Raw genomic sequence first — 18,636 nt, 5'->3', positions numbered from 1 at the left:
TAACAATGGAAAAAGCAACACATGCATTTCATGACCACAGGACTTTGTAAAGCCTTTTACAGCCAATGAAGGACTTTCCAAGTGTAGTCACTGTACAGTACAATACAATACCCGACAATAAAGATATTTCACATTCGAGTCACGCAAGTCCCAGGCAATGACCTTCTGAAACAAGAGAGAATCTAACCCTCTCCCCTTGACATTCAACAGCATTACGATTGCTGAATCCCCCACTATCAACATCCTGGGGGTTACCATTGACCAGAAACTGAATTGCAGTTGCCAAAGAAATATCATGGCTACAAGAGCAGGTCAGACACTAGGAATCCTGCGGCAAGTAACTCACCTCCTGACTCCCCAAAGCCTGTCCCCTATCTCCAAGGCACAAGTCAGGAGTGTGATGCAATACTCTCCATTGCCTGGATAGGTGCAGCTCCAACAACACTTAAGAAGCTCAACGTCATCCAGGACAAAGCAGCCCACTTGATTGGCGCCTCATTCACTATATTCACTCTCTCCATCACCAACACACAGCGTGTACCATCCACAAGATGCACTGCAGCAACACAGCAAGCCCCCTTGCACAGCACCTTCCAAACCCATGACTTCTATCACCTAGAAGGACAAGGGCAGCAAATGCATGGGAACACCACCACCTGCAAGTTCCCCTCTGAGCCTCACACCATCCTGGAATTGGAACTATATCACCGTTCCTTCACTGTGGCTGGGTCAAAATCCTGGAACTCCATTCCTAACAGCACCACATCGACTGCAGTGGTTCAAGAAGGCAGCTCGCCACCACCTTCTCGAGGGAATTAGGGATGGGCAATAAATGCAATAAATAAAAATAAAATCAATAAAAAATGACAATATCCTGTAATCCCCAAAAGTAGAAAATCCATATGAAAATGAAAATATAATAAAACACATTCAGCATGGATTTCACAAAGAAAGTCTTGATTAACCTTATCTTTGAAGAATCAACAGCAAGAGTAATACAGCAGATGTAGAAGAGTTTAAGTTAATAAAGCCTCATCCTTTTATGTGCTTGAACCAACAAATTGTGGGTTAACAAACAAGCACACTAACTGACAGAGCTGAGTGTTGTGCTTTCCAGATTACTCTAAAGCAGGGTGTCAATGAGTTAAATCTTCAGGTTGCTGCAACCAGAATAGCCATTGTCCACGATCAGTTTTACTGTTATAAATAAAGATGGAACATTCATTGTGAATCTATAGAAACAGTCTGGTCCTGCACACTGCAGACACATCCACATCATCACCAACCAGCTCTCCTATAATTGATGCAGTTATTTGACTTTTCCCCATTAGCTCCATGGAATTAATTTTGAAAGATTTTAAATTCCAAGAAGTTTTGTTAATATTCAGCCCTTGAGAAGAAATCATTCCCTGGCCACAGTGGAGAGAGCATTGAATATAAAACAGTAGACTACCAGGTAACACAGTGAAAGCTTATCAGCTAATCTATAATTGCTCAGTTTTCTTACTTTTGCTCTTGCTATTCGGTTTTTCATCCTTTTCAGTTCCTGACTGTGGATATTATTGTGATTAAATGTGAAAAGATGCACTGTGTCTCAGCCCCGGAATATTGGCTCTTTCTCTGCACAGTGCTGTATGCACTCAGATACTGACAGTGTTTCTCCCTCCCTCAACTTTCCAGCCCTGACGGTGCAGAAAGCGCTGCTCAAAGTTACACATTCTGACTGTTTACAGTTGATTAGTGAGAGATTATTAACGTATCCTTCTGCAGCGCTGCCTCGGTTAATAACAGTAGATCGAAGTCACATTTCAGATACAGAACAGACGCATCAATTATTCACTCTTTCCCAGAGTGAGTGAGGCCGGGACAAGCAGCAACATTCCAGCCCCACACTCCGCAATTACCCAGCACCAGTGGAAAGCAATGAATACAGATTCAATCAGTGGGTTAATGTCCATTACAGGGATGCAAGATTCCACAGCCCAGGATAAACATCCCCATACACCGAGAACAAGCTCAGGAAAACCCGGTGGAGTTAATATCCCAGTCACTGAGCATTCCAGTAACATTGAACAAGTTCCTGAACTGAGTGAACCTTTCAAATTACAGAAGTGATGACGAGGTCAAAAAGGTCTGAACAGTTGAGGTGACTGAGCGGTTTCAGCTTCTCTGTTCAGGTTGCAGCTTTCACTGGAGGCATGTGTTTAAATCCCACTTCTGACAACTTGATTTTCTGTTACTTTACAGAGTTTCCTTGAAGGTTTGAGGTAGAGTAAATACTGAGGAACTGTTTCTAACTGCTGAAAGGTCAATAACCGAAGGTTACAGATTTAAGGTGACTCACAAAACCAGAAGGAACATGAGGAAAAATTCCTTTCTGCAACATGTGGTTAGGATTTCAGTTATGTGGATAGATTGGAGAAGCTGGGGTTGTTCTCCTTAGAGAGGAGATTTGATAGAGGTGTTCACAATCATGAGGGGTCGTGACAGACCCGATAGAGAGAAACTGTTAGTGGAAGGATTGAGACTCAGGTAAAAGCTGTGGCTCAGTTGGTCACACTCACCTCGAAATCACAAGCTTCTGGGTTCAGATTTCACAGCTGACACTCCAGTGCAGCACTGAGGGTGTTGAAGGTGCTGCCTTTCAGGTGTGATGTTAAACCAAGACCTGGTCTGCATGTTTGGGTGAATGTAAAAGATCCCATGCTGCAATTTCAAACAAGTGAAGAGCAATTGTCCCTGGTGTTGCGATCAATATTTGCCCCTCAATCAGATCAGTTGGTCATTATCACATTGCTGTTTGTGGGTATTAGCTGCTGCATTTCTGACATTACAACAGTGATTACACTTCAAAAGTATTTCATTGTCTCCAAAGTGCTTTGATATGTCCAGTGGTCAGGAAAGGTGCGATATAAATGCAAGTCTTTTCTTTCTTTATCACAACACATTACTGTGTAGAAATGGTTCTTCATGTCATCTCTGGTTCTTCTGCCAATCACCTGATATCTGTGTCCTCTGCTTACTGACACTTTTACCACTGGAAACATTTTCTCCTGATTTAAATTGTTGAGAACCATCATGATTTTGAACACCTCGGACAAATCACTTCTGAACGTTCTCTGCTCCAAGAAGAACAACCTCAGCTTCTCCAATCTCTCCACATAACTGAAATCCCTCACCCTGCTACCATTGTGGTAAATCTCTTTTTTATTCTTTCCTGGGATGTGGGCACTGCTGACACAATGTGATTCCTGTCAACGGAGCGGCCCGCTGACATCATCGGAGAGCGCCAAGCTGCGCATAGGCACAGCTACATCTTGCCAGGGTTAAGTGGCACATGCACAGGATGATGTCATGGCTCAGCACCAACATCATCGCATATCCGCCCATGGTCCGTCTTCGCACATTCACGCTAAAGCGTCATCGGGTATCCAGCCTCTCACTCAGCTGGAGGAAGCGGCTGAATGGGAGACTTTGAGGTTGGAGCTCTCCCCCCTCGGCCTTGATGCTTCTTCTCCTCAGCTGCTCGCTCTCCACCTCGCTGCTCCCCTGGATGATTGTTCCCCGCTCGCTTCACCCAGCTCTCCTGCCACTCGCTCCCAGCCCCCCAACCCCCACTCCAGCCATTAGCTCTAGGCCGTGCCACTTCCCTCCTCTTGGCCACTCCTTCTTCACTCCTACGTCACACTTTATGAGAGGCATAGATAGTGTAGATAGCCAGAGTCTGTTTCCCATGGTAGGGGTGACTAAAACTAGAGGGCATAGATTTAAGCTAAGAGGGAGGAGGTTTAAAGGGGGTCAAAGGGGTCAATTTTTCACAGAAAGAATAGTGGGTATCTGGAATGAGCTGCCTGGTGGAGGCAGGAACAGTAGTCACATTCAAGAGGCATCTGGACAGGTTCTTGAATGAGCAAGGCATGGAGTGATATGGAATTAATGCAGGCAGGTCGGATTAGTATAGATAGGCATTATAGTCGGCATGGACGCAGTGGGCCGAAGGGCCTGGTTCTATGCTGTACGACTCTATGACTCTCTGTGACTCCTGTTAATTGTTTAATTATCCACCACCATTCAGGACTGGATGTGGCAGGATTGCAGAGCTTTGATCTGATCTGTTGATTGTGAGATTGCTTAGCTCTGTCTATTGCATGCTGCTTCCGCTATATGACATGCAAGTAATTCTGTGTTGTAACTTCACCAGGTTGACACCTCATTTTTAGGTCTGCTTGGTGCTGTTCCTGACATGCCCTCCTGCACACTTCATTGATCCACTATTGCTCCCTTGGCTTGATGGTAATGGTAGAGTGAGGGATATGCCAGGCCATGAGGTAAGATATTGTGTTTAAATACAATTCTGCTGCTGCTGATGGCCCACAGTGCCTCATGGATGCCCAGTTTTGAGCTGCCAGATCTGTTCATTTCTTCCCTCAGATATAATTGAAAAAAAAATTCTGAAGAAATGCATGAACTAAATAAAAAGGAGAGAGAAATAAATACTGACAAAATAGATGGCAGCATTTGGAAGGTAAAAAGATTTCAGTTTTATTATTGATGAGTGAGAGGAATTTCTCACACTTTGGGGCTTCTGTAAGTGGATTTACTGTATCAGAGTAGAAGTACTGTATCAGGCCTTGTTAGCTCAGTTGGTAGAGCATGAGACTTTCAATCTCAGGGTCTTGGATTTGAGACCCTTGTGGTGTGGTTGTTCTTCCCTTTTACAGTCTTCATCGGCAGAGAGTTCAAGGAGTGTTTGAAATTAAATTCAACAACATCACCAGATTTCAACCCCCCCCCCCTTGCCCCCATCCCAGTGTAGTTGACAGGACCCTCAACCTCTGCCTTCCCCTCCCTTCCAGAACTGCGACAGGGATCCCCTTGTCCTCACTTTCCACTCCACATCCAAAGGATCATCCTCCACCACCTCCAGCGTGATGCCACCACCAAACCCATCCTCCCCTCCCCTCTCAGCATTCCGAAGGGATCGTTCCCTCCACGACACCCTGGTCCACTCCTCCATTATCCATGACACCGCGGCACCTTCCCATGCAATCGCAGGAGATATAATACCTGCCCTTTTTCCTCCTCTCTGCTCATTTTCTAAAGCCCCAAACACTCCTTTCAGGTGAAGCAGCAATTTACTTGTACTTCTTTCAATTTAGTGTACTGTATTCGCTGCTCACATTGCAGTCTCCTCCAAATTGGGGAGACCAAACGCAGATTATGTCGAACACTTCTGCTCAGTCCGAAAGCATGACCCCCGAGCGTCTGGTTCCTTGCCGTTTCAACACTCCCCCCTGCTCTCATGTCAACATTTCTGACTTGGGCCTGTTCCAGTGTTCCAGTGAACATCTCCATGGAAAGATCAATCTTACACGCTAGCTCAAATGTTGGATTTTGTATGTTTAGTATCTTTTCTCATCCAAAGATTACACTTTCAATCATTCACCACTCTGTCTTCTCCTGAACTTCGAGTTCAAATTTGTTTGTGAAGTTGAGTGACACGTTAAGACAGCACAGTCTTTGTCTTTGTGAAAGAAGTGATTTCGGAATGGCTGTTTGAAACTGCCCCTCCTTGCACAGAAATTCAGTGCAAATACTCAAATCACCCACAATTTCTTCGTGAGAAATTTGTTCACAATTGCCTTCGACATGGAAACCGCCTCAACATTAATCTCACTGAAGGAAAGTGTGACCGTGTTGTTTGTTTCAGAGTGTTGGTGCCGTTATGTGTCGCTCTTAACCAAGACTGGGACACAACGTAAGGTTGATCCATGGTTGGCGTATATTATCATTCAGGAGCAAGAAAAATCGAAAGGAACCTAACAAGAAAACCCAGTCTCCAGATGTGAGAATCTGTAGATCTGCTTTGGGAAAGTGAATCAGAGCAGAATGAAGGGTGAACTGTCCGACTGCCCAGAAGAGATGAAGACACAGCTCAGTGAGCACGTTCCCCTGGTTTATGATAAAAGCAAAATACCGCGGATGCTGGAAATCTGAAACAAAAACAAGAAATGCTGGATTCACTCAGCAGGTCTGGCAGCATCTGTGGAAAGAGAAGCAGAGTTAACGTTTCGGGTCAGTGACCCTTCTTCCGAAGAAGGGTCACTGACCCGAAACGTTAACTCTGCTTCTCTTTCCACAGATGCTGCCAGACCTGCTGAGTGAATCCAGCATTTCTTGTTTTTGCCCCTGGTTTATGATGCTGGAACATTCCTCACACAGAAATTATTCAACCCGATGACAAACGTGCTTACAGCCGATAATTTATTAAGATAATTTTCTTTTGAGCTACAACACAAACAGTTACTCGACAATGTGGAAAATTGCCCAGGTGTGTCCTGTCCATAAAAAAAAAGCAGGACAAATCCAATCTGACCAATTACCACCCCATCAGTCCACTATCAATCATCAGCAAAGTGATGGAAGATGTCATCAACAGTGATATCAATCACCACGCATTTCACAATAATCTGCTCATCGATGCTCAGTTTAGATTCCGCCAGGGCCTCTTGGATCCAGGCAAACATTTGGAAGCTGGAGTATAATGTGGGAAAATGTGAGGTTATTCACTTTGGTAGTAAGAACAGATAAATTAAATATTATTTAAATTGCGAGAGACTACAGAATGCTGCGGTATAGAAGGATCTGGTGTCTTCGTACATGAATCTCAAAAAGTTAGCATGCAGGTAGAGCAAATAATTAGGAAGGCAAATGGAATGTTACCCTTTATTACAAGGGGAATGGAGTATAAAAGGAGAGAAGTCTTGCTACAAATGTACAGGGTGTTGGTGAAACCACACCTGGAGTACTGTGTACAGTTTTGGTCTCCTTATTTAAGGAGGGATATACTTGCATTGGAGGCAATTCAGAGAAAGAGGTGGGCAACTGTCTCTTCCCCACCATAGTCATATCGAGGGCATTGTGCGGAGGGGGTGAGACTTCGGGCGTGCAGGAAGGATCTGATGGGGAGGGCTCTTCTCACCACCAGCCAAGTTTCATCTTGGTGCTTGTGTGAAAGTTCTGGTGATGAGGCATTCCGCCAAATGACTTTGGCAGTTTGCTCGGGGAACCATCCGACTGGATCCACCATCTCCTTTTCCTGTCGGGCCTTGAGGACATTCCGTGCAGACCACTACCTGAAGGATTGGTGGTCAAAGATGTTTTTCCACAGAAACTTTCCCACGAAGGATAGGTGGTACGGCACGGTCCAACTGGATGCAGCATTCCGCAGCAATGTGACCAGGCCCATCCTTCACAACGCTGAGGACAGATATAAACTCAGCACGTAGTGACACTTGGAGATTGTGTACTGGGGATCTGCGCACAGCTTGATGCAGCTGCACACGAAGGTCGTCATCAGGATGAGGGCGATGTTGGGTCCATTTTACCCGCCCTTATCCAGGGGTTTGAACATCGTGTCCCTCCAGACCTGGTCCATTTTGGAACCCCATATGAAGCGGAAAATGGCTCGGGTGATCGCCACAGCGCAGGAGTGGCGTATGGGCCAGACCTGCACCACGTACAGCAACGTGAGCGCCTCGCACCTGATGACCAGGTTCTTACCCACAATGGAGAGAGATCGCTGCTCCCACATGCTCAGCTTCTGGTGGATCCTGGCTACTCGCTCCTTCCAGGTTTTGGTGCACGACCCGGCCCTTCCAAACCATATCCCCAGCACCTTCAGGTCGTCTGATCTGACGGTGAAGGGGACAAAGGATCGGTCAGCCCAGTTCCCAAAGAACATGGACTCGCACTTGCCGTGGTTAACTTTGGCTACCGAGGCCAATTCGAACTGGTCGCAGATGCTGATCAGTCTGCGAACAGACAGCGGATCCGAGCAAAAGACGGCGACGTCATCCAGGTACAGGGAAGTTTTAACCTGAGTGACTCCACTGCCTCGGATTGTAACCCCTCCCTTATGCTTGCATCCTTTCTAATAGACTCAGCAAAGGGTTCAATACAGCAAACAAACAAGACAGAGGAGAGAGGACTGCCCTGTCTGTCTTTGCAAAGCAGGTGTAGAAAAAGATGCAGTGGTTTTTATCGCGGTTCATCCCAAGCAGCTGTGTAACACAGGAGTCTGTGCTCGACAGGCTGTTCTCAGGGATGCACACCGAGATAAACATCAACTGCTGCTGGAGGACTATCTATTCGGTGAAAGACGCCCTTTGGTCTGCCCGAAACTTGCTGGTCTTCCAGCGCAAAGAGTTGTCCACGACCTAATGTTGCAGACTGGCACATTCCAAGGTCCAAGACTACGTGCTGAGGGACGCACTACAGCTTGGGGCAGCTGCTGCAAAGGTTCACTGGGGAAGACCACTGTGTCAGGTACCCCCACCAAGGTGAACTGAGGGACTGGATCCATGGAAATCCCCTTAGGCTGTATCCAGAAAATATTTCTCCGCCTCCAGGCTCACTTCTTTGACCAGGAGTCCTCCTCCCGACCAGCAGACACGTTCACCCACCTCCAGCATTCTCCCTCTACTGGACCCCTACCCCTGGCCACTTACCCGCTCTTGATCTCTTCATTGAAAACTGTCGGCTAGACATTTGTCATCTCAATTTCTCTGCCACCCTCACTCACGCTAACCTGTCCCCCTCTGATCTTGAGTCAGTCCGTTCTCTCAGGTCTAACCCCGACATGGTCATCAAACCTGCAGACAAGGGTGGTGCTGTTGTTGTATGGTGTACTGACCTCTACCTTGCAGAGGCTCAGCGCCAACTCACAGACACTTCTTCCTACCTCCCTCTGGACCATGACCCCATCACCGAACATCAAGCCACCATCCAAAGGACTGTCACTGACCTCATCTCCTCTGGAGATCTTCCCTCTACAGCTTCCAACCTCATAGTCCCGCAACCCCGGACAGCCCGCTTCTACCTCCTTCCCACAATCCACAAACGGGAATGTCCCGGCAGACCCATTGTGTCAGCCTGTTCCTGCCCCACTGAACTTATTTCTTCCTATCTTCACTCTATCTTTTCTCCGCTGGTCCAGTCTCTTCCCACCTACATCCGTGACTCTTCTGATGCCTTACGTCATTTTGACAATTTCCAGTTTCTTGGTCCCAACCGTCTCCTCTTTACTATGGACGTCCAATCGCTCTGCACCTCCATCCCCCGCCAGGATGGTTTGAGGGCTCTCCGCTTCTTCCTGGAACAGAGGCCCAACCAGTCCCCATCCACCACCACCCTCCTCTACCTGGCTGAACTTGTTCTCACATTGAACAACTTCTCCTTCAACTCCACGCACTTCCTTCAAGTAAAAGGTGTCGCTATGGGTACCCGCATGGGTCCTAGTTATGCCTGTCTTTTTGTGGGAAATGTCGAGTATTCTTTGTTCCAGTCCTACTCAGGCCCCCTCCCCCAATTCTTTTTCCGGTACATTGATGACTGTATTGGTGCCGTTTCCTGCTCCCGCCCTGAACTGGAAAACTTTATCAACTTTGCTTCCAATTTCCACTCTTCTCTCACCCTTACATGGTCCATCTCTGACACTTCCCTTCCCTTCCTTGACTTGTCTGTCTCCATCTCTGGGGATAGGTTGTCTACTAATATCCATTATAAGCCCACTGACTCCCACAGCTACCTCGACTACACTTCTTCACACCCTCCCTCCTGTAAGGACTCCATTCCATTCTCCCATTTTCTCCGTCTTCGACGCATCTGCTCTGATGATGCTACCTTCCATGACGGTTCTTCTGGTATGACCTCCTTTTTCCTCAACCAAGGAATCCCCCCCATTGTTGTTGACAGGGCCCTCAACCGTGTCCGACCCATTTCCCGTACTTCTGCCCTCAACCCTTCCCCTCCCTCCCAGAACGGTGACAGGGTTCCCTTTGTCCTCACTTTCCACCCCATCAGCCTCCATATCCAAAGGATCATCCTCTGCCATTTCAGCCACCTCCAGCGTGATGCCACTACCAAACGCATCTTCCCCTCCCTTCCCCTGTCAGCATTCCGAAGGGATTGTTTCCTCCGCGACAACCTGGTCCACTCCTCCATTACCCCCACCACCTCGTCCCCATCCCATGGCACCTTCCCCTGCAATCGCAGGAGTTGTAATACCTGCCCATTTACCTCCTCTCTCCTCACTATCCCAGGCCCCAAATACTCCTTTCAGGTGAAGCAGCGATTTACTTGTACTTCTTTTGATGTAGTATACTGTATTCGCTGCTCACAATGTGGTCTCCTCTATATTGGGGAGACCAAGCGCAGACTGGGTGACCGTTTTGCGGAACACCTCCGCTCGGTCCGCAAGCAGGACCCTGAGCTTCCGGTTTCTTGCCATTTCAACACTCCCCCCTGCTCTCATGCTCACATCTCTGTCCTGGGATTGCTGCAGTGTTCCAGTGAACATCAATTCAAGCTCGAGGAACAGCATCTCAACTATCGATTAGGCACACTACAGCCTGCCGGACTGAACATTGAGTTCAATAATTTCTGAGCATGACAGCCCCCCATTTTACTTTCATTTTTAGTTGTTTTTTCTTTTTTCTTCTTTTTTGCTTTTTTACATTTTTTGTAACCTTTTATATTGCATTTATTTCATTTCATCTTAGTTTATTCAGTTTGCTTACCCACTGTTTTTTTTTCAGGTTTGCACTTGCTGCTGTTCAATATTCAGTCCGTTAACACCTATTCTGTACTAATGCTTTGTCTTTCAATACACCATTAACATATTGTTTGCCTTTGCTCCATGACCTTTTGGTCAGCTATGTGGCCTTGTCCAACCTGCACCTTCTCCTTTGTGATCTCTTGCCCCACCCACACCTCACTTGCTTATAACCTGTGACATTTTTAATATTTGTCAGTTCCGAAGAAGGGTCAGTGACCCGAAACATTAACTCTGCTTCTCTTTCCACAGATGCTGCCAGACCTGCTGAGTGGTTCCAGTATTTCTTGTTTTTATTCCAGAAAATATTTGTTTGCTGCAAAAAGTACATGGCAGGTGAAATGAAATGGAAGGGTTGTGAGGCAATTCACTCCTGTACTGAAGGAAACTGATCTCCTTTGCAATCTTTGTATTGTCGACTTGGTGCTGTTTTTGAACTGTTTTGTAATGTATCTTTTTATAGTTTTTTTTAACGAATAAAGTACATTTTGGAAATAAAAAAAAAGTTCAGAGAAGGTTCACTGGATTTATTCCTGTGGTGAAGGGGTTGTCTTGTGAGGAGGATTGAGCAGGTTGGACCTTTTCTGATTGGAGTTTAGAAACATGAGAGGTGATCGTATTGAGACATATCAGATCCTGAAGGGTCTTGACAGGGTAGATGCTGAGAGAATGTTTCCCCTCGTGGTGGAATCTAGAACTAGGGGACACAGTTTCAGAATTAGGGATTTTTCATTTAAGAAGGAAATGAGGAGGAATTTCTTCTCTCAGACTGTCGTTCATCTTTGGATTTTTATCTACAAGGAAGTCAAGGGTTATGGGGGGCAGGCAAGAAAGTGGGGTTGATGCCATGATCAGATCAGCCATGATCCTATTGAATGGCGGAGAAGGCTCGAGGGGCCAAATGGCCTACTTCTGCTATTATTTCTGTTCTTATGATCTCATTGCAGCTTGTTCCAAATAGAGACAAAAGATTGGAATTCCAGAGGAGAGGTGAGAGTAATTACCCTTGAGTGAGTGTGGCATCAAGGATCCCTAGCAAAATTGAAATCAATGGGAATCAGGGGAAAACTGTCCACTTGTTGGAGTCATACCTAGCACAAAGCAAGATGATTATGGTTGGTGGAGGCCGATCATCTCAATCCAGGACATTGCCTCAGGAGTTTCTCAGGGTAGTGTCCTAGGCTCAACCATCCACAGCTGTTTTATTAATGAGTTTCCCCTCAACTTAAGTCAGAAGTGGGAATGTTAGGTGATGATTCACAACTCCTCAGATACTGAAGCAGTCCATGTCCGCAAGCAGCGAGACCTGAACAACATTCAGGCTTGAGCTGATAAGTGACAAGCGACTTGGTTGCCACAAAAGTGCCACGCAGTGAACATCTCCAATGAGAGAGAATCAAACCATCTACCTTTTAATACTCAGCAGCATTATCATCACTGAATCCCTCACCAACAACATCTTGGGGGTTACCATTGACCAGAAACTAAACTGGACCAGTCACATCTATGCTGCGGCTTTTAGCATAGGTCAGAAATTGGGAATTCTGCAGCAAGTATCTCACCTCCTGACATGCCAAAGCCTGTCCATTATCTACAAGGCACAAGTCAGGAGTGTGATGGAATACTCTCCACTTTTCTGGATAGCTGCAGCTCCAAAAACACATAAAAAGCTCAATACCACCCAGGACAAAGCAGTCCTCTTCATCGGTACCTCACCCACCACTTTAAACATTCACTCCCTCCACCACCAGAGCACAGTGGCAGCAGTGTGTACCACCTACAAGATGCACTGCAGTAACTCGCTAAGTAACGTTCAACAGCACCATCCAAACCCGTGATCACTACCACCTCGAAGGATAAGGGCAGCAGATGCATGGGAACACCACCACCTGCAGGTTCACCTCCAAGTCACTCACCATCATGACTTGGAACTAGATCACCATTTCTTCACTGTTGCTGGGTCAAAATCCTGGAACTCCCTCCGCAATAGCACTGTGGGTGTTCCTACACCACATTGAATGCAGAAGTTCAAGAAGGCAGCTCCCCACCACATTCTCAAGGGCAATTAGGGATGGGCAATAAATGCCAGCCTTGCCAGCGATACTCACACCCAAGAATGAATAAAAAACAAATCATTCTCCACAGATTCCCCACAATCCAGGCTTGGACATTTACTTCAGGAGCACAGAGCTTTATATAACTACAACATGAGTTCCAATCTTCAGATTCCATTAGCCTTTCACATTATTTTCTACCAGTCCACTAGCTTTTAGTGATTCAGCACTCGGGTCTCTGCTTCTCCAGTTTCTAACATCTCACCCCTCATAAAAAACACTCTGATCTATCTTTCGTAGGTACCAGAGGACCCCACATTTTAAACTCCATCTGCCAAAGCATTGCTCACTCACTTAATCTATCAAGAAGATTTGAAAATAAATTTCTTGCCAAAGGATAATGTTCTGCTTCTGCTCCCTCGCCATTTGCTTTTCCCGTTAGTCTTTCATTTGGTGTAAATCCAGAGAAAGTAAAGATGGAAGGAAGGAGGGAGGGAAAAATCTTGCTCCTTTTCGTGATCCCTATTTGATCTTCATTCCAGTCCAATTTGGGTGAAGAATTCCGATTGTCTGTCTCAATTTTAATAAAGGATAAACAATTCTGGAATCACCAGCGAGATATTGACAAGAACATGTTTCCAGGCCAACTTTCCACAAAAGCTCCCCCACAACAAAATACACTTCATAAACGAACAACAAAACTGGGATCCGAACCCACACATGCAAAGCAAAATGCATGAGCACGCCACCGTCGGCGGCACAGTGGCACAGTGGTTAGCACTGCAGCCTCACAGCTGCAGGGACCCGGGTTTGATTCTGGGTACTGCCTGTGTGGAGTTTGCAAGTTCTCCCTGTGTCTGTGTGGGTTTTCTCCGGGTGCTCCGGTTTCCTCCCACAAGCCAAAGACTTGCAGGTTGGTAGGTAAACTGGCCATTATAAATTGTCACTAGTATAGGTAGGTGGTAGGGAAATATAGGGACAGGTGGGGATGTTTGGTCGGAATATGGGATTAGTGTAGGATTAGTATAAATGGGTGGTTCATGGTCGGCACAGACTCGGTGGGCCGAAAGGCCTGTTTCAGTGCTGTATCTCTAATCTAATCTTAGCCTCTCGACCACCTTGTCAGCTGTTTGGACAGTACAGATCCTGGCTGTGCAGCCAGATGTGCAATGATGGAAATGCAGCTTCTGTAAGTAAATGCAATTTCCATCACATCAGGTCATGGCCTGTTGGGAATGGAGCGGTGTGAAACATTTCCAGACCATGTCCAACACGTTTCTACTCAGTGTGAAAACCCACCACGGAAAGACTGGAACATACAATCATTTGATCACATCATGATTAACATCACTCAGACACCTGAACCATTAGGTCACTGACGAAGTTATGATGACTTCGAATTTCTCATGAAATGACAACTGAACTAACTGACTGGAAGAATTGCTTTAATTCCACATCATCAGAGAGGCACAGCCTCATATAAATGAAACGTTACAATTCTAAACTGGGTGCAGGAGCAGAGAGACAATGTACACCAATGTTAGAAGGATTGAAAAGGTAGCTAAGAGCAAACAGGACACTTGGCTTTATTAATAGAGGCATAGAGTAAAAGCATATAAGTTATGCTAAACCTTTATAGAATACTGGGAATGAATGGTCTCTTCCTGTACCTCCACAGAAAGCTTCCATTCCAGGTTTACACACACTCATCAGGATCACTCTCCACAGATCCTGCCACTCCAGGCTCGGACACCCACTTCAGGATCACTCTCCACAGATCCCGCCACTCCAGGCTCGGACACCCACTTCAGGATCACTCTCCATACATCCCAGCACTATGGGCTCGGAGAACCTCTTCAGAGATTCTAAATCTCCAGACACGGACATCCTTTGAGGACCACTCTCCACAGATTCTTCCCTCGAGGCTCAGACACCCTCTTCAGAATCACTCTCCATACATCCCGCCGCGCCACACACGGATATCTCCCTCAGGATCAGATCAAGGAATGTTGCTTGTCACTTATCAGCTCAAGCCTGAATGTTGTTCAGGTCTTGCTGCTTGCAAGCCCAGACGGCTTCAGTATCTGAGGAGTTGTGAATCATCAGCGAACATTCCCACTTCTGACTTATGTTGAAGAGAAAGCCATCAATGAAACAGCTGAGGATGGTTGGGCCTCGGACACTGCCCTGAGAAATTAGGTATCCAGTAATGAATGGTGGTGGACAATTAAATAACGAACCAGATGAGGAGGGCCCAAAAACATTCCTATCCTCAATGTTGGTGGAGCCGAGCACGTCAGTGCAAAAGGTGAAGCTGGGGCATTTGAAACCATCTTCAGTCAGAAATTGCTCAGTGGATGATTCATCTTGGCCTCTTGAGGTCCCCAGCATCACAGCTTCCAGTTTTCAGCCAATTTGCTTCACTCCACATAATGGCAAGAAACAGCTGAAGGCACTCGATACAGCAAAGACTATGGGCCCTAACAACATTCCGGATCTAGTACTGAAGACTTGTGCGCCAGAACTAGCTGCACCCTCAGCCAAGCTGTTCCAGTAGAGCTACAACACAGGCATCTACTTGACAATGTGGAAAATTGTCAGAGTGTGCCCTCTCCATAAAAAAAATGCAGGACAAATCCAATCTGACCAATTGCCACCCCATCAGTCTACTATCAATCATCAGCAAAGTGATGGAAGATATCACCAACAATGCTATCAAGCACCACACATGTAGCAATAATCTGCTCATCGATGCTCAGTTTAGGTTCTGCCAAGGTCTCTCAGCTCCAGGAAATAATTTGGCAGATAGAGTAGAATGTGGGAAAATGTGAGGTTATCCACTTTGGTAGGAAGAATAGAAAAGGAAAATATTATTTAAATTGTGAGAGATTACAGAATGCTGCGGTGTAGAAGGATCTGGGTGTCCTCGTACATGAATCACAAAAAGTTACCATGCAGGTACAGCAAATAATTAGGAAGGCAAATGGAATGTTACCCTTTATTGCAAGGGGGATGGAGCATAAAAGTAGAGAAGTCTTGCTACAAATGTACATGGTGCTGGTGAAACCACACCTGGAGTACTGTGTACAGTTTTTGTCTCTTTATTTAAGGAGGGATATACTTGCATTGGAGGCAGTTGAGAGAAGGTTCATTGGATTGATTCCTGTGATGAAGGTGTTGTCTTATGAGGAAAGCTGAGCAGGATGGACCGATACTCATTGGAGTTGAGAAAAATGAAAGGAGAACGTATTGAGACATATAAGATTCTGAGGGGGCTTGACAGGGTAGATGCTGAGAGGATGTTTCCCCTTGTGGTGGAATCTAGAACTAGGGGACACAGTTTCAGATTTAGGGGTTTTTCATTTAAGAAGGAATTTCTTCTCTCAGAGGGTCATTAATCTTTGGAATTCTTTACAGCAGAGAGCAGTGGAGGCTGGGTCATTGAATGTCTTCAAGAATTTTATCTACAAGAGAGCCAAGGGTTATGTGGGCAGGCAAGAAGGTGGGGTTGAGGTCATGATCAGGTCAGCCATGATCCTATTGAATGGCGGAGCAAGCTCGAGGGGCCAAATGGCCTACTCCTGCTATTAGTTCTTCTGATCTTATGTTCGTATGATCTCATTGCAGCTTGGTCCAAGCAGAGACGAAAGAGTGGAATTCCAGAGGAGAGGTGAGAGTGATTACCCTTGAGTGAGTGTGGCATCAAGGATCCCCAGCAAAATTGAAGTCAATGGGAATCAGGGGGAAAACTCTCCACTTGTTGAAGGCATACCTCGCCCAAAACAAGATGTTGTGGTTCGTCTGGGCCAATCATCTCAGCCCAAGACATTGCCTCAGGAGTTTCTCAGGGTAGTGTCCTAGACCCAAACATCCCAGCTGTTTCATTGACGACTTTCTCTTCAACATAAGTCAGAAGTGGGAATGTTAGATGATGACTCACAACTCTTCAGATACTGAAGCAGTCTGTGCCTGCAAGCAGCAAGACCTGAACAACATTCAGGCTTGAGCTGATAAGTGACAAGCAACCTTCTGGCCACACAAGTGCCAAGCAGTGAACATCTCCAATGAGAGAGAAAAAAAATCTACCTTTTGATATTCAGAAGCATTATCATCGTTAAATCCCCCACCATCAACATCTTGACCAGAAACGTAACTGGACCAGTCACATCTATGCTGTGGCTATAAGCGCAGGTCAGAGATTACGAATTCTGCAGCGAATATCTCACCTCCTGACACCCCAAATCCTGTCCACCATCTACAAGGCACAAGTCAGGAGTGTGATGGAATACATCCCACTCAACAACACTCATGAAGCTCAACACCATCCAGGACAAAGCAGCGCACTTGATCGGCACCTCACCCGCCACCTTAAACATTCAATCCCTCCACAACCAGTAAACAGTGGCTGCAATGTGTACCATCTCCATATGCACTGCAGCAACTCGCCAAGTATCCTTCAACAGCACCTTCCAAACTCGTGACCACTACCACCTGGAAGGACAAGGGCAGCAGATGCATGGGAACTCACTACCTGCAGGTTCCCCTCCAAGTCACTCACCATCCTGACTTGGAACAATATAGCCATTTCTTCACTGTTGTTGGGTCACAATCCTGGAACTCCCTCCCCAATAGCACTGTGGGTGTTCCTGCACCATATGGACTGCATCAGTTCAAGAAGGCAGCTCTCCACCACCTTCTCAACGGCAATAGGAATGGGTAATAAATGCTAGCCTTATCAGCGATACACCCAAGAATGAATAAAAACCAAATCACTCTTCACAGATTCCCCACAATCTGGGCTTGGACATTTACTTCAGGAGCGCAGAGCTTTATATCACTGCAACATCAGTGCCAATCTTCAGATTCTGTTCACTTTTCACATTATTTTCTACCAGTCCACTAGCTTTTATTAATTCAGTATTCGGGTCTCTGCTCCTCCGCCGTTTCTGACATCTCACCTCTTACAAAAAAACACTCTGATCTATTGTAGGTAGTAGATGACCCCTCATTTTAAACTCTATCTGCCAAAGCATTGCTCTATCACTTAATCTATCAAGAAGATTTGAAAATAAATTTCTTGCCAAAGGATAATTTTCTGCATCTGCTCCCTCGCCATTTGCTTTTCCCATTTGTCTTTCACTTGGTGCAAATCCAGAGAAAGTAAAGATGGAAGGAAGGAGGGGAGGAAAAATACTACTCCGTTTCGTGATCCCTATTTGATCTTCATTCCAGTGCAGTTTGGGTGAAGAATTCCAATTGTCTGTCTCAATTTTAATAAAGGATAACAAATTCTGGAATCACGGTCTGGACAAAGACAAGAACAGGTTTCGAGGCTGACTTTCCACATAAACAATACACTGAACTGTTCATAAACTAGCGACAAGGATGGGATTCGAACCCACGTGTGCAGAGCACAATGGATTAGCAGTCCATCGCCTTAACCTCTCAGCCACCTTGTCAGTTGCATTGACACAGCTGTCACCTTCAGCACAGCTTCTGGCTGTGCAGCCAGCTGTGTAATGATGGAAATATATCTTCTGTCAGTAAATGAAGTTGGGAATGGAGCGGTGTGAAACATTTCCAGACCATGTCCAACACGTTTCTACTCAGTATGAAAACCCACCACGGAAAGACTGGAACATACAATCATTTCATCACATCATGATTAACATCACTCAGACACCTGAACCATTAGGTCACTGACGAAGTCATGATGACCGAATTTCTCATGAAATGACAACTGAACTAACTGACTGGAAGAATTGCTTTAACTCCACATGATCAGCGAGGCACAGCCTCAGGCCGACTTGTCGGGTGGTGTAAACAGATATCACTGCTTCTGATCTTCACCAGAACAGAGAGTGAGATGTAACATTGATCATCAAACAGACTGTGAGAGAATACAACAGAATAAAACACATGGAGAGACACTGTGGAATAACAAATAGATTTGATTGGAATGTTGAA

General features: G+C 45.9%; 1 non-coding gene across 1 annotated transcript; it reads right to left on the bottom strand.

The window, feature by feature from the left end:
- Positions 1-18,046: 18,046 nt before the first annotated feature.
- Positions 18,047-18,128, bottom strand: trnas-gcu (transfer RNA serine (anticodon GCU)). Its single transcript has one exon. It is a non-coding gene; the product is annotated as a tRNA-Ser (tRNA).
- Between the last annotated feature and the right edge of the window lie 508 nt (positions 18,129-18,636).

This window comes from Heterodontus francisci, unplaced genomic scaffold, assembly GCF_036365525.1.
Source record: "Heterodontus francisci isolate sHetFra1 unplaced genomic scaffold, sHetFra1.hap1 HAP1_SCAFFOLD_59, whole genome shotgun sequence".
Taxonomy (NCBI): Eukaryota; Metazoa; Chordata; class Chondrichthyes; order Heterodontiformes; family Heterodontidae; genus Heterodontus; species Heterodontus francisci.
The sequence above is the reverse complement of the archived record's forward strand: the minus strand, read 5'-3'. Positions and strand labels throughout refer to the sequence as shown.